Source organism: Glossina fuscipes, unplaced genomic scaffold (assembly GCF_014805625.2).
Source record: "Glossina fuscipes isolate IAEA_lab_2018 unplaced genomic scaffold, Yale_Gfus_2 60803, whole genome shotgun sequence".
In the NCBI taxonomy this organism is placed as follows: domain Eukaryota; kingdom Metazoa; phylum Arthropoda; class Insecta; order Diptera; family Glossinidae; genus Glossina; species Glossina fuscipes.
This window is the reverse complement of record NW_024003102.1, coordinates 61,362-82,668: the sequence shown is the minus strand read 5'-3', so window position 1 is coordinate 82,668 and position 21,307 is coordinate 61,362. Positions and strand designations below refer to the sequence as shown.

Genomic DNA, 21,307 nt, shown 5'->3' with positions numbered 1-21,307 from the left:
TGGTCTCTGTTGTTCGCTTGTTGTGTTTGATTAAAAAATGTTTTTGTAAACAAATACTTACACTGACATGCAATATACACAAATTCACCAAAATTTTCATAAATGTTGAAGTTGATTTGTTGTTACTTCACTATTTCTGTTTTGGTTTAATTTGTTATAAACATTTTCTTTTACTAGTATAAAATATTTACTAAGAGTCTAGCACACGAACAAAATGCGGCAAGTTATGATACGCGCACAAAAATTTAGTATACAATGTTCGAACAAATGCTAACGAAGAGGATAGAAATCGAACTAAAACATTAATGGTACCTATTCACAGCATCACGTGCCTCACCTATAATATCAATATTTGTATGAAGAAGTAGTACCGCTATATGAAAATAACTGCCGTTTCGTCGAATTCTTGTTGTTGTTTGTCGTTCCTTATTTGCTATCACTCTCTTATACTTAACATATAAATATTATGTATCTTCCACAATCGACCATTCATGCCTGAGAGGGAAGAAACTATATCGCATGTCATGGGTTGCCACATTTTAATTAGTATGAATGCTTATTTATCTTATGGTATCATTTTTATGTTAATTAGAAAATTGCGATACATTATTGTCATAATTTTGAACCACTCTCAATTTTTTTATTTCCCCCCTTTCTATTCCTTAACTTTCGTTTACGTAATTTTTTTTTTTTCAAAAAAACGATCATACGAGCTAGGAAAATTCGATGAAAGACAGATCTGTGTGGTGCCCATTTTTCATTTCGTATAGGAGAAAAAAGTGGTACGTGTCGAGTTCTTTACACGGAGACCATATAAATGCAGCGCAATTTTTGTAACATTTATTAAAAAATAAACGAAATATTTCCAAAATAAGAGTGATGAAAGGTCCAAATTTGTTAATAAAGAAAATAATATTAAATTTGCCAAATAAATTCCTAATAATAATAAATATGGTTTTTTTTTCTCCTAAAAAGTTTTTAAAAAAAAAAAAAGTTTTTCTCTCTTTTGTTCTGGCTCTCTTTCGATGAATATTTTGTTATATTTTATAAATTTCCCTTTCTACTTTTCTTATAGTAATACCTTGACGATAAATATATATATTTTACTTAAGTAGCCCCCACTTCCTGTCGTAACTCGAAAGCCATTCATTCTTGCATCCTCTACGACTTTCGTTGTCCGATATATCAAATAAGACGAAAAAAGCCAAATTTACGTTTGCTTGTTTACAAACAAACCATTATTATTATTATTATTATAAATTTAGCCAGAGAATAAATTCTAAAACTAAAAGCACTCTTTGAAAGCACTAGCACCTAAGGCTTTCGGCTTTATTAAAAACTCTACCTCACTTGAGATTTGAACCCACGATCATTGAGTTGCTAGTTAAGACTCTTGCCTACTCGGCTATTTAGGCGGATTACAACACAAACAAACCAAATGGTACAATCAGCAACAAAATTATATTAACGAAAATAAAAGCAAAATTATATAAAATTTTTAATACAATAAAATTAAATAAATTAATTAACATTTTTAGAAAAACAAAAGACAAATTGCAATGATTATTTCCTTTGCTTCCTTAGTCGGTGCCACAAATCATCTACACACATTATGCGGCACGGAATTTCGATGAGTTGTAAGTAAAATAAAGTAAGTTTACAAGTTCTTGTGTTTGTTTTATTTTTACCGTTAGTTTAGGTTTGGGAAGATAATGACTATTTAATTCGACCACGTAACTTCGAAAGTGACGAAGATTCGGATAAAGCTAAGACAATATTTATTTCCATATTTGCATTTCTTAGGATAACTATGAATTGTTAACCTAAACTGTGAACTCTACGTTTTTTATTTTGGATATTTATAACTCATCATATGAATTTTCCTTTGAAGAATATACAGCTTATTAGAATGAGTCGCAAAACAAAACTTATGCTAATTTACATAAACAAAACAACTTTTTAATTTTCACAAAGCATTTTCAAGTAGATTTATTCCTTTTGTCTTTTATTTCAATGTACTTCAATTTGAAAGTGGTGAAGTTGTGCCGGTTGGTATTTCTTCACTTATTCGCCTCATTTGGAAAGTCTCGGAAATTAAATCCTCAAAGCGAATCCATTCCACACAAAGTTTTTCTTCCACTTTGTATGTTTGATACAAAAGATGGGTGCTCTGTGGAAAACCTGAGTGAAAATTAACTTACCAGCCATTGGTAGTCTCGAGACTTCAACTTTAAAGTAAGAGCCAAACTGATCACCGGATGTATGTAGGTTCTTCTTCAGCCATCACCTGCTTTAATTTTCCCTAAAATGTATTCCAAACCCACTTTTGACGCGCGAAATGTCTATATGCGACGATATATATGTATGCCCATAAAATACAAAACCACATATATGGGAACATTATGTTTGCCGCCAGTAATATGTTTGATTGGAGAATACTCAGTCTGCTGCTAAATAGCCGGCGTCTAAATGGTAATTTTTACATAATAATTCTACCATTTTGTGAGCTGTAAGCTATAATACCCGTAGCAATGAAATTATAGTTTGCTTCATAAACTGAAAAAAAAAATTAAACAAAAGAACAAATTTTCACAAAAGTATTTACTTATTTGTTAACACAAATGCTTACCGAAGGAATTATAAAGGAAAGATTTATAATGGACCGAGTCAATGACGGTTACATATTTACCACCTGTTGCACCTATGCAATGATGGAAGCTCAAGATTTTATTGAAACCCTATTTTTTTCCGTCCACATTTGTTGTAAAGTGCTACAAACGCGAAATTCTTTCTCGTTATTTTGCTTATTTTATACATGGTTCTGCATTCAGTTGAAACGGAGTTTAGGTGAAAACTAGATGTACCGAATTTAAGAAAGTGCATATATTTAGCTGAAATGTTCGCCTGGTGTGAATGTTTATGAAGTTCGCCTACATATAATTAATCGAAATCTTTTGATTTCATTCACACAATTTCTTGAAATTTAAAGTGCTTCAAATTGTGCTGAGCGACACTAAAATATTGTAATGTGAAACTGTCTTTCATAATCTTTACATTTTTTATTCATTTCCTGCTGAATTGTGATTTTTAGGATAGTATAGGTATCGTTTACAATTCTTAGGAAACCTATTAACAAACTATTTAAAACGTTTTTTATCCGTGCGAATATTGCAATTCAGTTCTGTTGGCTCGACTCTCTTCGCCATCTGCGAAATGCTGCTTACTAAGGTGGCTTTTACAAGACATTACCATTAGCTAAATTCATCGCGACATCTTTGCGCGAATCCCTTTTTCCGCTAACTTTCTGCTAATTGTTGTTAATCTTCTCGCCAGCTGTATGAAACAGGTAAACAGTCATGAGTGTGCCTTTGAGTGTCTTTCCTTGAAGTTTTGTTTCTTGGAAAATCGACTAGTTTACATAAATATTTGAATCATTAAATGTGTGATTTTCGTAATAATATACTGCATTGGTAAACATCCAACTATGTAGTTTTATCCTATATTGTACAAACTGCCGTGTTTATAACAAAAAAAAAGAAGCGGCATTAATTTACAATAAATACTTGTCTCGTCCTTACTCATTTCATATTTATCGCTACAATACTTGCGGTTGACTTTGTAGTTCTTTAGGTCTTCTCGTAAAAACTGACCATACTAGAATCCACGAATATCCAAATAAAGGATAACATTACGCGAAAATATTAGTTTTGGGAAAAAGAAATCCATTATTTTTTCGGTAGATGGCTGCACTGTTTCTTGTAAAGTATCGATCAAACAATTTCAGATTTAAGCTCGTTGGAAAGGTGACATTTCGCAGTAAAAAAATTCTTTTGCTGTTTTTTGTTTGGTGCATTCAGTTGTGAGTTACAGCGTGTTAAAAATGGAAGTGAACAAAGAGAAAATTCGGTACATTTTACAGTTTTTCTTTGACAAAGGCGAAAATGCAAGCCAGGCGGCTAAAATTGTGAATGGTGTTTATGGTTCCAATTATGTGCAATTTTCGTTTCGTAGATTCCGTTCAGGAATTTTTGATGTTAAAGATGCACCTCGCACAGGTAGGCCGGTCGTCGAAAATGTCGATAAAAGCGGAGAAATGATCGAAGTTGACCGGCATGTTAGCAGTCGTCACATCGCCCAGGAGCTAAAAATCGACCATACAACAGTTTTAAACCATTTACACAAAGTTGGATTCAAAAAGAAGCTCGATGTTTGGGTGCCACACCAATTAACAGAAAAAAACATGATGGATCGAATTTCCATCTGCGAAGCCTTGGTCAAACGGAATGAGATAGACCCATTTCTTAGACGGATGGTGACTGGAGATGAGAAATGGATCACATACGATAACTCTGTGTGAAAACGATCGTGTTCAAAGAGCAGTGAAGCACCTCAAGCGGTGGTCAAACCAGGACTAACGGCCAGGAAGGTTTTGCTATGCATTTGGTGGGACTGGAAGGGGATTATTTATTATGAGTTGCTTCCATATGGCCGAACGCTAAATTCTGATCTCTACTGTCAACAACTGGACCGTTTGAAGATAGCAATTGACCTGAAACGGCCAGAATTGGCCAACAGGAGAGGTGTCGTGTTCCACCAGGACAACGCTAGGCCACACACATCTGCAGTGACTCGCCAGAAACTTCGGGAGCTTGGTTGGGAAGTTTTAATGCATGCGCCTTACAGTCCGGACTTGGCACCAAGCGATTATCATCTTTTGCTTGCATTGCAAAATTTCTTTAATGATGAAAAATTGGAATCTAGGGAGGATTGTGAAAATCGACTACTAGAGTTTTTTGCAAATAGAGACCAGGACTTCTATGAGAGAGGCTTTTTGAAGTTACCTTTAAAATGGCAACAAATCATACAACAAAACGGTGCATATTTGACCCAAATCGGACAATCCGAAGCATGTTAAATAAAGTCCTGAAGTTCATTAAAAAATAATGGATTTCTTTTTCCCCAAACTAATATAAGCCTTAGATCCAAAAATATGAATATTAAATGGAGAAAACGAAAATATGAGGAATATGAATATTAAAATGAAACATGAAGTTATGAAAATATAAATATTGAATGAGGAATGAAAAAACATGAACAATAAAGTATGACAATACGAAAATTAAAGTGAGAGATATAAAAATGTATGAGAATACGAATATTAAACTGAGGAATAGGAGGACAAAAATAAAAAATCTGTATATAGAAAAATGTGAAGGGAACGGTAAGAAAACTTGGTGATGCCTGAGACTTTTGTCAAAGAAACAAAATCGAGAACCCAAAAACCATCTGAAATAAACTCTTAAAAAAGTTTTGAAATAATCTCGATTGACATTGTAGGATCATAACGTTAACAATCTTAAATAATAAAAATAATTTTAAGAAGTGTGTTTGTAAATAATATTTTAACCACTAAAGCAAGCAAAATTGATGGCAGTCATTTACATATAGACAATTGTATGAGGTAAAATTATTTTCAGACGTTAATATTTGAGCGCATGAACAAACATTTTCTTTCCCAAACAAAACTAGTGTTCAATAGTCAACATTTACTGTGCACGTCTATTTAAAACATTAACTTCATATTCACGAAGTAGTTAATTAGCATAATTTTACAAATAAGAAAATTGCTTCATTTTTATAAGCTGGAGCATTCATTCATTCGACTTTGTAATGGACGCAAATGTTGTGCAGCGCTGCAGAAACGTTTGCGGCTCTCCCAACTTCTTTGAGCTGAAGCAGCTCTTCCATTCTTCCTGCAACATACGCCAGTAAACTAGAGAAATGTTCAAAAATTGTAGTTAAATTGTCAAAATACTAAATATTATAATACTAACTTTTATAACTAATATTCCTCGCTTTGCGGTGGATTTGCTTGTATGTTTTTTTTAAGATGTTCGCCGAACAATCACTATCACCGGAAAAAAAATTAGAGAGAGATAGTTTGTTGGCGTTCTAATATTTCTTGTTTTGTTGCTTCTACTATTTCGTTCAGGCTGTGCTTTCCTTTCCCAATAATGAGAATTGCTAGATTTTCGTTGACTTTGAAAAGCATATATGATATTATAATGGTTGTTTGCTGTAAACCAAAACTTTTAAATGCTTATCACCTGGAGTAGTAAATTTGTAGTAAAAGCCTTTACGGTCAATTGAATTCACTCCAGGCAAGGTTTTTCTCCAACTCTTGTAACGCGTCTGCTACAACAGTTGATAACGCGTTTTGCACAACGTTTACGGTGTGGTCACTACAGGGCAGCCGTTGGTAACCTCCTGAAGCGAATAAGGTCAGCGCGAAGCGCAATGCCGGCGGTATGTATATATGTACGTCTCAGACCGCCACTTGCGCTAATTTTTCCCAATGCATAATAAAGAGCTTTTGGAAACGCGGAATGTACTTATGCGTCTTTGTAAATATTAGAAACAATTTACTTACAAGTTTTGAGGTAGCGCCAAGTGGTCGGAAGCATTCCGTAATGCCTTTTTTGTAGTGATCCTTTCTTGTGCCTCGAGGTTTTCATTGTTCTCCTCTTCAATGAACGAGCATTAGAGGAAGTTACGATAAATTGTGATGAAAATGTACACATTGGTTGACATTCCCTAATTTAGATCGATAATTAAAAAGAAATCGCACTTACTTTTATCAATTTATTTTTTCCTTTTCTTCACAATTCAAAAATTTAACACAGTGTATTTTTTAATTTTTGAATTCGTAATTCATTTTCTAACAACTGTTTATATTTTTCTTTTACAGCTGTTTTCCAATAAACGCAAGAGAGATATGCGGTAAGTTTCCTTGGTTTATACTCAATACTAATGCAAATTTGATCTTAACAATAGCAAATTTATTGCGATCAGATTTCACGTCACTCAGAGCGCAGTTAGCGATTGTTTGGTGATTGTCGCCCGCTTGCATGAGTTGTCTTTAGGATTAGAACAAAAGCAAATCACAAAAAAATATCCATATTTCAAATTATGCTGTATGATACTTAGTCATTCTCGTACTGGTTTACTATGCACTAAATTGCACTGCGTCCATAAAAATCCAATGATCTAGTTTTATTTTTATTTTACCTTTACGTTGTGTGTACAAACTAATGTACTTACAACGAAAGAAATAGGGTTGATTGCTTCTATTTGCGACACTAATACGTCGGCTAGTGGATTTAGCAGTTTAGCTCCACCGCTCATCGGCGATGATTTTTGCAAAAAAACCAATCTTTATTTCACGGTTTGCACAATGTACAAATGAGAGCATTAAAAGCTATATCCTGCGTAAGTTAGCAGATTAAACTCGTTTAACATTTTTCCGGAAATCATCTTGTCGGAGCAGTTCAAGGCCTTGTGTTTGCAGAAATTGTTCTCTTTTCCTGGCCCTCACGATGTTTGTTTCTTTTTTGCGGCGGTGTGCGTTGTTCTCTCTTAACTATTAATTTTAGTAGTTAATTTAGAAAAAATAACTTCCCCTAGTTACGGAAGCAACCTTACATTTCACCACTTCATAAGCATGATTCGAGATATTGCAAAGCTTAGTGTTTTCACTAAACTGTATGATCGTCTTCTGTCAGGCGAATTGCGCCAATTGGAGCAAGTATCTCACGGCCACAACGCCATTTCACTATCTGCGACGACTAATCGCTGCGAATTGATTTGGGCTTTCGGCGAGGAAACAAACAGATATACTTTACACTGTCTTTTTAAAGGCCTTTGTTAGTATGACGCATTCTTTTCTCTTGTATAAGTTAAACCGTAATGAGCTGCCTTTTAATTTAATTAAATTGATGATATCGAACATTCCTGGGTGTTCCTTTTGACAGTTACATCCCTGTATTGATGTTATATCAAGATAGCCACCCTCTTTCTGGTTTTTTATTGTTCGTTAATGATCTACCTTCATGTATAAAAAATTAGAACGTTCTAATGGTCACCGATGGTGTGTTAAGATCATTCATTAAATTGGAGGTGTGATGATATGCTATTCTAAGATGACTCCAATTATCTAATTGGTGTAAGCGAAATGATATGTCTTTAAATCTGAATAAGTGCAAAAAATCAACACTCACAAGGTCTATCCTTTAACTATTATGTAGACTGTCATAGCTAGAGAATGTTACATTATTTAATGATTCAATATTGAATTTCCATTTACAGCTCCTTTCTGCAGAAAATACGTCTAAGTCTTTTTTGGGGCTTGTTAAGCGTTGAACAATTATTTCGACCACTACGTTATTGAAAAGCTGAGTGTTACGTTAATTTCTTCTTCTTGAATTTGCTGGAATTGTATGATATAAGGTGTATATTGACCTTATTAAATCTGCTTTCTAAAATTGGCGATGCATCGTTTGAGTCGATATCCTCAATGAAACTTCTATCTACTGCTTGAATTCGTCACCCCTTTTGAAGGACACTCTGAAGAGTGGTAAAGTAAACTCGCATGTGTCATTGCCGAACTAACGAAAGTGTCGACTTAGTTATGAAATGAGTTTTAACGAATCTGTTGCCATTGATTTTAAATAAGGTTTCTCTTTTTGTAAAACCGCTATCCCATAAGGTGGTGTTGTGTTTTTATCCAACTGCAGATATTGTATTTTATATAACTACAGATATTGTATTCATTACTTTGTTTTTATGACTGGGCGTGGATACAAAAACCATTACTTAGTGTATATAGAAGCTTGCATTGCATACAAAAATGTGTATATATTTGTTTATAACTTATTCGAAACTAGACAAGTCAAACTTTTACTATACCTTCAATTCCGTTATGAATGAAATATATTTTAAATATATAGTTTAAAAACTTGACTTTTGAGTGTGTATGCAAAATTGGTATAAATTATGTTCTTTCATATTACTCAAATAAGACAAAAGCAGAATAACTATACTTTCGAACAAATTTGTTCTATAAGTAGATATTTTCAAGACCAGTTATCACGAAAAACTGACTGCTAATTATGTATCTTTTAGTTATGTAGCGCTCACTTCGACGACCTAATCTGAGAGCCATTTAGTTTAGCATTTGTATGGCTTCCGTCATTCGACATTTATTTCGGAAAAATAAGGAGAAAGAAAGCGGCAAATTTGACATTTGTTTGTTAATAAACCAACCATATGATACGATCAGTAGCAAAATCATATTAACGTAAGTAAAAGCCCAATTATAAAAACTTCTTCGTTAAATCAAATGAAGTGAAATAAAAAGCATTTTTAACAAAACAAAAAAAAAAAACAAACGAGAAATGCAAACGATAGGTTGGATCAAGTCGGTACAGCGTGAACTTGTCGAAAATTTCACTCAATCGTAAATAATAAAAACCAGTGAATTTTTATTATAAATAGTTAAAGTTTTTGGCTTTTTTGTGTGTTTGTTTATTTATTTGTTCGCGGCAATGAAGAGCTCAAAAGCAAAATGTCGACACCGGCGGCAACATAAATTGGGAGAGCTGCAGCAATTGAATCCTGAATTTTCAAATTTGGCACTTCATAAGATAAGTGCAATATATCCAGCATAATGATGAATTTTTATTACATCTTGATCCTTTGCGCTTTATCAATGATTGACTTTTTCTAGTGGTTCAAGCACGGATGTTGTGCATATTTATTTTAGTAAAGCCTTCGGGTTAGTTAATCATAATTTCTTATCTTCAAACCCAGGCCTCTGACTTCCCTGTGTGCTTAATGAAATGGATAAGATCTTATCTTCATAAGATCTCATTCAGGGTTCTGGTTAACTTCATCACCTTGGACGAATTTTCCGTGACGTCTGGCGTCCTTCAAGGTAGCCACTTAGGGCCGCTTTCATTTAATCTACACATTAATGATCTCTCCTCGGTGAGTAACTTCAGCTACATCTTAATATACACTGGCAACATTAAACTGTTTTCTTCCTTCTCCTTGGAATCGCAACCGCATAAACTTCAATTTGAGATAAATACTTTGGTTACATCGTGCTTGTTAAATTTTATGAAATTAAATATGAAAAAATTCAACAAGCTTTCTTTCGCAAAAAGGAGGTAATTTAATACTGAGTATTTCATTAATTCACACAAGTTGGAAAATGTAGGTTCGTTCATCGATTTAAGGGTTCCATTTCACCATTACAGAAAAACTGTATATGTGCTTTGTCAAACCAATATCTGAGCATGCCTCTGTTGTGTCTTCTCCTTCCTATATGTGTTACGTATATTCAGTTGAACCTGTTCAAAAGCAGTTTTTGCTGTTTGACCTTAGGAGTTTAGGTTGAGACCCCCTAGTCTCTCTCCCTCCTTATGAAATTATTGCCTCCTTATGATTTGCTTCTATTCTCTTTACCATCACTTACGAAATGTAGATTTATTCTTGGTGTTTCTTAATTAATGATGTTATCGATTCGTGCTCGTTTCTCTAGGCACTTTACCTTCATTCAGCATAGTTAACGTAAATATAATTATGAGCTGTTTAATTCATTCAGGTTTTTTTGCAGAAACCTAAGTTATGTCTATGATTTAATCTTCCTACGTTGGATTTAAAGTAACTTGCGATCTCAGCAACTAACTGTGAGTAGTATGTATATGGGAGAATGTGGACGCGAATTTCAGCCGACAGAAAACAACACCTCTTTTTTTTGCTTTGCTCACTAATGTCATGTTCGGGTTGTAGTATATACGTATATATATATGAGGGAAAGTCGGCTACACACTTGGCCGTTACGGAATGTCACTCCTTAGCCAAAGTCACACCCACGCACATAAACAACTTCTCCGTCTATTTACCCGCCCACATACAGGGACATACAAGATTTCCCCGCCAGATCACATCGCTAACACGTGCACATCGTTTCCTCGCAAAGGTGGTTGAAAGAACAACCTCCGCTTTAAATAGTTACACACATTCTTCCTACCTACAAACAATTCAAAATTCAACTCAATTTTGCAAGAAAAACAGACTTGTAAGAAAGTGTGAACAAAAAAAATTGTGCCACATGTGTATCTTTGCAATTGCACAGGCTCATGCTACATTCACAAAATATGTCTTTGGATCAATCCTTTCTGTAAAGTTAGAATGCTGAAGTGCGAGCGCAATACCAATGTTGTGAATAAAGACTCAGTTAGCTGGCAGGATTCGACAAGATGTTGCATCAAGTCGTAACAACTTATATAGATTATAAAAAACAGAAAGTGATCAATGCAATATTAAAATAGTACAAAGACAGTTTTATTGATAAAAATGTGACTTATAAATTATAATTCTTATGAACTAATTAAGAATTATTTTGATATAACTGAACTTATAAAAATGATGCTCTTGCATTTTTGCATATATTTATTTCCAGCAATATGAACAGCGTGAAGTGTGCCGAAAAATGCAATATAAGCAAATTAATGTAAACAATCGACGACACACTTCAAGGTCTGGATTACGTAACAAACGATATTATTGTCTGCGGTCAGGACAAACACAGAACGCAATTATGCAAATGAAAGTGCATGAACACTCGAACATAGTTATGTTAATGAGTGCATGTGGAAATGAAAAGATACACAATTTATTGAAAATACATATATAAATTAAACAAATAAAATTGAATAAAATATATAATTAAAAACTAATCAAAACACAACTAAACATACAGAAAAAAGGTTCTTTCAAGGACATAAATTATTTATACTGCTGATAGCAATTAAGCACGAACGAATAAATAAATTTCCAAGAGAAAAGTAATAAGGTTTATTTTAGGTGGTCCAACTATTTCACCATATTACTTTTTTATATCCTAATGAATAAGGCATTCCTTCAAAGATATACATTATTTAAAATGTTGATAACATGTAAACACGAAGGTGAATAGAAATGCAAATTTCCAGGAAGAAAAAAAGTAAAATAAAGTGCACTCTGGGTGGTGCGACTGTTTCACCCTACCGCATTTCAAAACACTCAAACGTTTAATGATCCTTCCTCTTTTATATTCTTGTTGTTAAAGAATTAGTGTTACGGTGCATCATAAACAACAAAAAAGGACCAAATTGAATTTTATTTATTACTGTATGACCATACTTAAAAGTACTTATCGAGAAAAACTTGGCAACAAAAGATAGAAGAAATTTTACAGATAAAGCTTCGTTAACGTTTCTATACTATATAAGCAGAGCTTTCTCTTAACGTATTCTAAAAGTAATCAAAACTTCAAGTCGAGCAGTTTGTCAAAAAATTATATACCACATATAAAATATATAAAAAATCGGATGAATCTACTATAAATGTATTTTCTGCGACGAGGAAGTTGAGAAATCGCTGGCCCATTAATGCTCGAAGTTAGCAAGATCCTGTTAGCTGGATTTGCAGCAAGCTGATTCGTTGAATGAAGAACAATTGGTGTTCGACGTACAAGGTGCAATTTCTGTGGTGTCGTCGCGACTGAACGCGAATTGTTTCATACGCATCTGTGTGAAGAGTTCGCAGCACTGTGAAGCCGCATTTATAGAAAACCATCCTACTATCTCCATTATGAACAACGATCTGTCTACAACCAACGTCACTAAACGTAAAGGATTTTTGAAACCAGTACCAAGCCGAAAGTACCTGCCAGTGAGGTATATCGTGCCCCGAGCCAAGTTTTTGCGATGAAAACGAAATACAAACCCAATTGAGGACCATTAAGCACAGGAAGAACGTAGGTGTGCTCTCAAAAGAAAATGTATTTATCACATTTTTACCGACATCGGAAAATGTAATTCAATACAAAATGGTTAGTAACTTGAAGGACGAGATATCAATCGACAAATTTTTAGATGAAATCCGAACGTATATACACGAGCAAATTCAAACCAAATTAGGTGAATTTAACGTTGTAAAGTTCAATTTGAGGCTTTTTGGAAACTACATGAAGGGAGTGGATACAGAAATGGTGCTAACAATAAAACATTCCTTGACGAAGTTCGTTGTTGCAAGAGAAAGCAGTGAAGTCAACGGTAGGATTGACGAGCTTTTTATCGAAATTAAAAAAGTAGCTGGAAAATATCAGGAACGAGATAGCGGTTGGGCGATATTAGAATTTAAATTTTGCGAATTAACCACCTGCATGTTGGAATTCACTTCTGTGAGTTCACATATACCCTTGCCAATTAGTATATACACTAAAACATCCACAATTAATGTGAAAAATGCTGATGTCTATTGTTTTAAATGGTGCATGGTTGCTGGAAGAACCCCGCAAGCCCCCAGCAACCATCATAAAATGAAAAACCAGCAGAGATACAAAACACCAAATGCTACGCATGCGAGAAAGCAACAATGAGAAGTAAATATAAATACTTCACTTATTTTAAGGGGGAATTTATCGCGTTCACCAATAACGAATGTAGGAAGGCTTTTCAAGTTAAGCTATCTTACTTTCCAATTATTTTTCATAATTTAAGTAGGTACGATATTCATTTATTTATCATACAATTGTCAGTTATACCTTATAACAAAGATTTGTATATATCAATTATTAAGAGAGTAATGGAGAGAAATAAAGTAAAATATTTAATAAATTACGGGGATTCAAATCGATTTTTAAACTCTATTTTAAAAAAATTGGTCAAATATTTGGAGCCCCACCAGTTTAAAGTTTTAACGAAAGCTTTTAAGAATCAAAAAAAATGTTCCTTAATAAGTCGTAATGGCGGCTTTCCGTACAATTATATAGACGATAACAATTTTACCAAGCCGAAAGTGCTTCTACAATTATATATCAGATCGCGGATGTAGCGAGGCTGACTAAAATTTTGCCCAGGGGATATGGAAGGCGTGCGAGTGTCAAACCCTGAAAGATTATATGGTTCTATACCTTGGAAGCGTTGTCTAGATACTTACCGATGTCTTCGAGAATTTAAGGATCTTATGTTTACTGATATATAAACAAGATCTATGCAATTATAGTACAGCACCATCAATGAATGGAATGCCATGCTGAAATACACTAAAGTTGACTTGGCACTAATGGACGATCCTAAAATTCATACTTTTTCAAAACTAGCATTCGCGGTGGCATTACTTAGTGTACCCAAAGGTTGTCCGAACCAAACAATAAGGCTAGTCCAAATTATGATAAAAGCAACTCTAAAACAATTTATATGTTTGGGCCATGTCTCAAAAACTTTTCTATGCACACTTTGTATTTTTAAGTGAAACTGAAATAAAAGATTTCGACATTTGCTCTGTTGATATCGATGGAAGTAGTGATTACGTTATAGAAGTTCACCTAGATTATTCGTCTACTATTCATTATAAACACTACTGGCTTCCTTTCTGTGCAGCTAACAAAATTTCTCCTATTGGAAAGTATAAAAAACTCAGAATGTACTAAACATTTTCCACATTAAGTTTTTTTGATGTTCTATTGAATTTTTCACATATGGATCCTTTCCTATGAGTGTATGTGTGATAATTCCCTCCCCTGATCAGACTGAATGTTTGTAAATTTCATTAACTACTTGAATTTTACCCATTTTTAGACATTTACTTTTCAGAATTCTCAAATGTAGCTTATGAAACTTAATGACCCCACTAATCTTGCTTGACATCTCTCGGGAAACTCCGAAACATAATATTAACAAATCAATCTCAACAATCACTCAATCTCTCGTGGAGATATCAGCCAACTGAATTATTTAATTGCACGCACTTTGGTCGAAAATATTTATAATAAAAGCACGAGATTTGCTTTTTTAACACAATATTCTGACATAGGAGTGTGGATACAAAAAATTCCAATCCGAGTAATCAATCTCCTCGTTCAACATAAAGTTTTACCCTATCTCCTTTTCGCTTAACAATCAACAGACACTGTCCATTCTTCTTAAATTTAAAATTACAGTTAATGTTGTCTAGAGTTGGATGATTTCGGATGCTCTCAGGTTCTATAAAGTCAAATTGATTCAATTTTAGTTGTATGTATTCCTTGTATGCCATCAAATGAATCCATTTGTTGCGGGTAAAACCAATAAAATCACATATCATTATCTTCTAGCCATAAAACTAGTTTAAAATTTCTTGAAGGCGAAAAAACACATATAATTTTAGCTTTGAAATTGTTAAAATATTCCAAGCAAAAAATTAATTGATGATCTTGACTTCTTTTTGGTCAACGCGGAGTTTTCTGAACACTTTGCGATATGTGATTTATGTATTGACACGAAGAAACTAGTACTGAAAGTAACGTAAATTTTTTAGAACATAATTTCGAAGATTATATAAAATGGGTTTAGTATTTAGCAGTGACTCATTGAACTATCATTAGCATGACTATAACTACGATCACTTTTGTTGGTTTCCATTATTGTCATGGAAGTCAGAAACAAATTTTTATTAAAGGGTTAGCATGTACGAGTGTAAATTCTATTGTAGATTACAGCTCTTTATTTAGATCTCCATTCGGAATGAAATGAGAACACTAAATTCAAAAGCATTTTTGTGCTAAATTTATTCGTGGTGTAAAATGGTGAGATAGACTATTCCTGCTTAAGTAATATACTATTACCGTTGAATCGCTATGATTATGGTTATATATTAATAGTGGGAGGAGAAAAACAAGAATTTTCTAAAAAATATTTGAAGACCAAAGTTACATCCGTGGACACTCAAACATCTTCCATAAAATTACCCAATTATTTTGCTAAGTAACCGCATCGTTGAAGTAACTTTAAATTTAGATGCACTTTCAACAATTTATATAAATCTTTTATCTACATTGAAAAAACCTCAGATGCCGTTAAAGTTATTGCTTAAGATTAAATAGATATTTATGAAATGATGTTTTATATTAAGTCTTAGTTTATTTTTTAGTTTATAGCTAATAATCCAAGATGCTTTATAAATTTTACTAATCCTCTATTATGGATATTAGTGGACCATCCCAATCAGGCAAAACAACATTTTTGAAAAATTGCCTGATAAGTGCAAAAATTGATCGAATAATTTTGTATTGTCGTGAAGAAAATATGAAACCTGCTATGGATAATGTGGCTAATATTAAATATAACAACAGAATACCAGAGAATTTGGAAAATGTTCTCGACGAACCAACTATCGTCGTACTCGATGACTTAATGTTGGGCGCTTTCAACAAAACGGTTTGTAAACCTTTCACAAAGGGGCCACACCGTAGGAATTTTCCTGTCATTGTAGTAACACAAAACATATTTCACAAATCGTCGCACACAAGAGATATTGCAGTGAATTCAAAATATATAGTTGTTTTTAAAAATCCTAGAGATATCCTACAGTTAAACATTTAGCGAGGGAAATTCATCCCGAATTCACCTGTGAGAATATATAAATTCGTGACTAGCAAACCTCACGATTGTTTATTAATCGACTATACACAGTGCGTAACTGATTTATGAAGACATAGAATGAATTAATTCGAATTTTTGTTTTTGCTTCTACGCCACAAGAGAAAATGGTCTTAAAAAAGAGTTTAAAGCGAGTGAAAACCAATAATAACAAATTAAGAAAAGCTATCAGCATAGTTGAGATGATGAACTGATCAAAACTTTGACTGAGATTGTCTTTAACACATTAATTGGAAACACTAATGTTCTAGATTAAGGTTAGGAGGCTTCAAAAAAGTATAAAAAAAATTCTGATTCGAGATCAAATGCGACCATAACATCCAAAAGAAAGGGTCTTGCGCAGAAGCGCTTCTTACTTATAATTCTAGCATCACTATTACTTAATTTATTGAAAACTTGTTACTTAATGGTAAATATATTTAAGCCGAAACTAAATAAAGTCATTTTATTGTACCCAAATGCATACACTGTGATGGTGGATGACAAACAGAATTTATTAACAGAAAGTTATTACTATACCATTCAACAACGTTTCTCTTTTAGAATTTAACAAGTGGAGCAAAATTAAACAAAAATTAAATACTTATCTTAAAAGAAACTTAAACTAATTAAGCAAAACTTCGATCGTATACCTGAAATGACGTTTCTTAAAAATGATTTTAACATTGAAAAACGTGAAATCTCTCTAAAAAACATAGCATATCCCAAAAGAGAAGAAAAAAGTTACAAAGTTACTTGAATGATGGAAACACTGAAGCCACGCCTCACCAAGTAAGCAAACAACCTGCAACATCGGACAGAAAATCGAGAATTCAGAAACGCATTTCTCCGTATAAGATTCGACTTGGAAACCGATTTAAAACAAAGATGATTTAATTAAAAACGCAAATGCTATGAAACCGGACGGAAAATAAAAATCGGTTTAGAAATCTCCAATTCCATCCAAGGGTCAAAATAGTTTTAAGAGGATTACTTAACAAAAATGTATAATTTCGTTAACATTGAATAAAGAAATATTACAATCATATTTTGAGTTCATTTGTCCAATAGATTTTTAGCCATGAACTACATGGACTATTGTTATGTTATTTTATTAAACTACAATTAAGTTAGCGTTTACGCAAAATACTTCGTCCTCATTTATAAATATTGTAAACCTTCAGCAAAAGTCACCTTTATTTATTTATACCGATATAATAAAACATCGGAGCTGGAGATAAAATTTTAAGATGTCGTCGTGTTCTGTCTTCTAATGAGAAAAGCAAATGTTTCGAGTTCAAACACATAGAGTACTACAACGTTGAAGCTGCTACTATAAATGATATCTCTATACTCGTAGTTAGTGCAGACGGTGCCAAATATAATTTTCGTGATTCCGTTCTACCTACTTATATTGCTTCACTTCAATTAAAACATTTAATATTTCATTCCGAAGTGTAAAAGACTGACAGAGAGCAAATGTATACTTCATATTAATCAAATTGGAGATGAAATATGTCACATATGATCATTACATATGTCACCCCGAGTAGTAAAACATGAGCGCAGCATTGGTTCATCCTTCGCGTCTTTTTTTAGAAATTTAAAACCGTTGTTTCTATCCAGTTTGAATGCGATTAAAGAGCATAATGGCGATACTGGCAAATCTGTTCTCAGTGATTTAAATCGCAAACTGCATAGAAACATTTTGAAAGCGCAAAGCAAAAAGGCTTTTAATAATTTGGCAGAAAAAGCAGTCAGCAAGATATTATTTACATCTTGAAAAGACTCTGGAAAAAGTAATATAAGACGTAGCATTACAAAGAAAATAGGTCAGTCACAAAAGAGATCTAAATAGAAACGCAAGAAAAAAATTCAATCTGCGTAAGATTGTAAAGGGTATATTTACTTTGGAGTAATGAGCACTCATATAGAATGTATAGAAAGCGATCAAGATTTATTAGATATATGCTATAGAAAGCAGAATTCTAAACAAAGAAAGGTCACATTTAATCCTTTTCGAATTCTAGACAATCCTAGCTCTATAGAGTTTCTCTGCCTTGGTAACGGAGATACATATGGAAAGCTTTTGCGTTTGCAACGTTTATCTAAAGTTGGTCATGTGACTGAAAAGCTAAGATAGTTCTGATGTCACGGAAAATACGTGTAGCGTTGTTAATAATCTTCTACATTCAATGTTTCGAAGTGTCTCCGCGTATTTAAATAATGTTCTGGTTTCGCAAGGTGACAACAATTATTATTACAGGTCATACATACAATGTCTACTTAATTATTGCACTGATGCTGGTCAAACACATTTATCAAGTTCTGGATGTTATCCAGAGTACTACACCGGTGAAATCTTCCATGATGGTAAAAAACAATTAACTGACCTGTTTGATAATATAGTTGAATTGTTTAGAAAAGTGCACGAAGATGTTTTTAATCACTTACTAAATAATATTGATTTGCGCATTATATTTAATTTGGAAAAATCATCATCTTACTTAATGGAAGATCCTGACAAGGAAACGCAGGTTAAAATATTGGCAGCGCAATCGGTTATGAATCATATAGCTATTAATCCTGGAATACTGGTTACTCATTATAAAATATTACAAATAAAAATAGCTTCTATCCATTTCACAAAGTAGAAGTACGTGTACTGGAAACCACACTCTATCGTTAGATAATATCGGCATAGCAAAACTTCCAACATTTTTAGCTTTTTGTATGATTTACAATAGCGCTAATTAGGCGATCGAGCAATGGATCCTTCAAGCTCTAGCATGCTTATATGCAAAGGTTTAATTTGTCTGTCAATAGTGTTCTAATAACTACTCAATAACTTGAATTCGATTATTCAGCAACAAAATTAAAATCAACCAGAGCTTATAGCTTGCTTTTCAAATCAGCCGAGATCAGTCACTCAAATCGTGGTCTTCATACAAATAAGAAACTTTTTGATAGTACTATCGTTTGATCTCTCCGCTGGTCATTGTAATAACGATTTGTGTGCTAATAGCATTGGAGGCTAATTTACTCGTGTATTATCATCAGCCGTAACTCGCATAGTTTACTGCAAGCATGATTCAGTGTTAAAAATAGATAAAAACAGAAAGGTGAAAATTAGGATTTAAAATGACTACTATATAAATAGAACAAGCACTTAAAGCAAATCTCTTTACAAGGAAATGCTTCTAAAGTGTTTTTTCAGACACTTTTTATCTCGGAAAGTCGGACCCAAATCTGCTGTTCTAATAGCAAATACAGCCTGCTCTTATCAACCCGGGTTGAACGTTGTCTTTTTCTTCAATTCGGACACACATAAGATAATACAAATTTCTTCTATTAAGTTGTCACTGTATGTAAAAGTGATTATATCAAAATCACCAAAAAAACCAGCGCCAAGTTTTATTATCGATTGGAAACTAAGGAAACGAAATCGTTGCGATAAACTTGAATATTTAATTTATCCAAAATATCGATTGACATGGCGCGATCACAAGGGCGACGTACTCTGTCAATGTTTGGAATGCGCATGTCTGCCTTAGCGCGGATACATTTCCACCAGCTTTCGATACTCTACTTTCAAGGTAAGTGCGTCCAAACAAAGTGCGCTCCCATACATCGCGACCGTGGCTATTATTTTCATATTGGCGGCTTGCGGCATCCTCCGTCCTTTCACTTTTTTCAAAATGACTTTCTATACCGTCCCCACGGATTGATATCTGGTTCTTGGCATAAACAATGGAAGTTTTTTTTTTGTGCTGCTTTTTATAGCTTTCTTTAAATCACTGCGCGGGCTTTTATAGAGAGCCAACAGTTTACCTTTCCCGTCGAAGGCTATACTTTCCTATTGGCATTTAAGCAGTTCGTTCTCAACGACGCAATTTCGTCCTAACACGGGGATCCTCCCCTGCCTGTACTTTTTCCTTCTCATTAGAGTCCATAATAATATTAAAGTCTTCCTCGCCGAAGGATGGACATCTTCATATTAGACCGGTGCATTTGAGACGCTTCCTTTTTTTGCCTTCCTCGCGTTTGATATCTAGGTAGATGGCCTGGTGATGACTGTTCGTGTACTCTTCACTCGACTGCCACATGCGTCCTTCCACATTTCAGGCCATGCTACCACAATCGAGGGCCCACCCATTGAATGCACCTGCAATTACTACCGATGTTCTTTCTCGAGCGTCTGCCACGAGTTCGTTTTACGTGCGTTGGTATTCGCTTGCGTTCAGATTGGAGGAGTGTAAGAGGTAGCAGCATAAATTCTCGACTCTCGCCCTCACGAAACCCCTGTGCTGACGGTTTCCGCCCTGTATTGGGACTTAAATGCATTACTTATGTCATGCTTGATGGTAAACTCATCGACGTCTTTGCATTCGATTGTTTCGTGGTGCTTTAGACACCTGACTTCTGCCTCCTTTCCTAAAAGACGAGCTCACTGCTCCTCTTAGCTCTTCCGTTTTCCGTCCGGTAAATTGCTGAAGCAATTATCCTTCTGTTTTCTTCTTATCTTCTGCACTATCTTACCAAGCTGGCTTAATTCTGGTTCGGTTTTAATCTTTCAGAGCATATCTGCGTAGGAAAGCTTGGCTTACTTTTTATTTATTTATTTTTATTTATTTATTCTACTTATACATGAAACTCAACTAAAACAAATTGACAGTCGTGTTCAATTGGCACTTAAAGCAAAACTTATATTAATTAATATTAAAACTTATTATAAGTATAATAAAACAAATAAGAAGGGGGGAAAAAACATTTATTTATTTATTTATTCCATTTATACAAGAAACTCAACTAAAAATTTTGACAGTCGAGTTCAATTGACTCTTAGAGTAAAGCTTAAATTAATTAATATTAAAACTTAGCATAATTATAGTGAAACAAATAAGAAGGGAAAAAAAGGAAAAAGAAAAAAAGCGTGTACACAACTAGAATAGAGCCACACCCACAACCGGTACAGCACCAAATTGCAAATGAACCCTTAAGCCATCGCAAACATGCATAAG

The 21,307-nt window shown here is 33.8% G+C and overlaps 1 protein-coding gene across 1 annotated transcript in view; it reads right to left on the bottom strand.

The window, feature by feature from the left end:
* The window catches only part of LOC119643438 (calsyntenin-1), a 90,716-nt gene extending 90,484 nt beyond the window's left edge, over positions 1–232 (bottom strand). The window contains exon 1 of the mRNA XM_038042785.1: positions 62–232. The gene's annotated coding sequence lies outside the window, so the exon portion shown is untranslated. The remainder of the gene's footprint in view (positions 1–61) is intronic.
* Positions 233–21,307: the final 21,075 nt, after the last annotated feature.